Source organism: Euprymna scolopes, chromosome 24 (genome assembly GCF_053919585.1).
Source record: "Euprymna scolopes isolate OS-2025 chromosome 24, ASM5391958v1, whole genome shotgun sequence".
NCBI classification, from domain to species: Eukaryota; Metazoa; Mollusca; class Cephalopoda; order Sepiida; family Sepiolidae; genus Euprymna; species Euprymna scolopes.
This window is the reverse complement of record NC_136505.1, coordinates 52,085,816-52,087,894: the sequence shown is the minus strand read 5'-3', so window position 1 is coordinate 52,087,894 and position 2,079 is coordinate 52,085,816. Positions and strand designations below refer to the sequence as shown.

At 35.4% G+C, this 2,079-nt stretch overlaps 1 pseudogene; it reads left to right on the top strand.

The window, feature by feature from the left end:
• The first annotated feature begins 898 nt into the window (after positions 1-898).
• Positions 899-1,036, top strand: LOC145247005 (U2 spliceosomal RNA; annotated as a pseudogene).
• Positions 1,037-2,079: the final 1,043 nt, after the last annotated feature.

Sequence of the window (2,079 nt, the reverse complement as noted above, 5' to 3'; positions counted from 1 at the left end):
ATATAAGACCTTGGTCAATGTAAGGGCGGCCCTTCATACCAATTGTCACTCTCCATCTCCCCTACTCCTCAGTGAGTGGGTCCCCATTTCATTTTCAGTCCTCACATTAAAAATCGGCCTTGTGCCTAATTTGCTCGGTGGGGGAGCAAATAAATACAGTTTTTCTTGCCTTTTGGCCAAGGTTAAAGTTAGTGTCTGTTTCAGCAGATAGTGCAAGCAGAGACCAGGTGTGTGGGAAACCCCGCATATAAGACCTTGGTCAATGTAGGGTAAACCCTTCATGCAAATTGTCACTATCCAGCTCACCTACTCCCCGGGGAGTTGGTCCCCATTTCCCCTTCACTCCTCACATTAAAAATCGGCCTTGTGCCTAATTTGCTCGGAAGAGGGAGGGGAAATAAATACCGGTTTTCTTGGCCTTTTGGCCAAGATCAAAATGTAATATCTGTTCCAGCAGATACTGCAAGCAGAGACCATATGTGGGGGCAGCCCCACATATAAGACCTTGCTAAATGTAGGGGCAACCCTTCATACCGATTGTCATTATACAGCTCCCCTACTCCCCGGGTAGCTGGTCCCCATTTCCCCTTCACGTGTCACATTAAAATCGACCTTCTGCCTAATTTGCCCGGTGGGGGTAGCAAATAAATACCCCCTTTTCTTGGTCTTTTGCGAAGATCAAAGTGTAGTATCTGCCGGAACAGATACTGCAAGCAAAGACCATATGTGGGGGAAATCTCACATATAAAATATTGGTAAATGTAGGGGCAACCCTTCATAACAATTGTCACAGACCAGCTCTCTTACTCCCCGGGGAGTTGGCCTCCATTTCCCCTTCACCCCTCACATTAAAAATCGGCCTTCTGCCTAATTTGCTCGGTGGAAGGGAAAATAAATTCCCTTTTCTTGGCCTTTTGGCCAAGATCAAAGGGTAGTATCTGTTCTTACTACATGCTCTACATATGTTTGTAACTTTGTGATATATAGTGGGGGGATCACTTTTCTGTATTAATTTAATGTAAAATGATCACCCACTTTACAAACAGTCAGTCTCAAAGCCATTCAAGTCATTCTCCAGATCATTCAAGTTGTGTTTGAAGGATTTCAGTTATTTTAAGCATTCAAGTAATTGTTAAGGTCATTCAATTCACCCTTAAGTTCATTAATATCATTTTAAGTCATTTCATTTTTTTTTTATTTAAGTCATTTAAGCCCATTTTTCGGTCATTTGAGTTTATCTTTAAGAATTTCATGTCAGTCCTACATTCACGCATTCATTCATTACACAAGAGCACATGACTAATGGCTATCGGCCTTGTTAAAAATGTTTTTGCCTTTTTAGTTACATTAAAATGTATGAAAATGCTTAAATAAATATTTAGATGCAATTGGGTTCCCATATATAAAATTAAAGATGGCGGCGGTAGGTAAAATGTACGAGTTAATGAAAAAAAAATGGATTATTTGAATTTATTAAAATATAAGGTAATTATATTCTAATATTTTTGTATAGTCTTATAGCCAATGATAGTAAATTTTATTTAGACATAGAAAGGTTAGTTTAAATTGTTCCAAAACCTTTAAAACATATTTATGTTTTATTTACATTCTACGAGGACTGTGTTAAACGCGTTTTTTGAAAAAATTATTAACTTTAAATATTAAAAATCATAGAAAAGTATTATATTATTCTGCTTTAACATAATAAACTTCAGCGTTTCATCTTTCTGATAAAACCAAAAGTTGTTAAGCAATAACGGACTTTCATAGATTTTAATAAGCTTTAGAAAAAGCAGTTTTCAATCGATTGGCGGTCAGTATATATATCTTATAAATAGTTTATGAAAATCTTGGATAAAATACGTAATGCTATGTCGAAATGTATCGAATTAAGTACAGAAATTATGGTGCTTATGTACTTATTGAACAGATTACATTTAAAATAGTATTTTCAAGTTCAAATATTATTTTACAAGATAAAATAGTATTTTCAAGTTAAAATAGTATTTTCAAGTTAAATTAAAGTTTTACGATATCTTTTTTATATACTTGTTAGGTGAAAGTACAAAACAGTTTCAT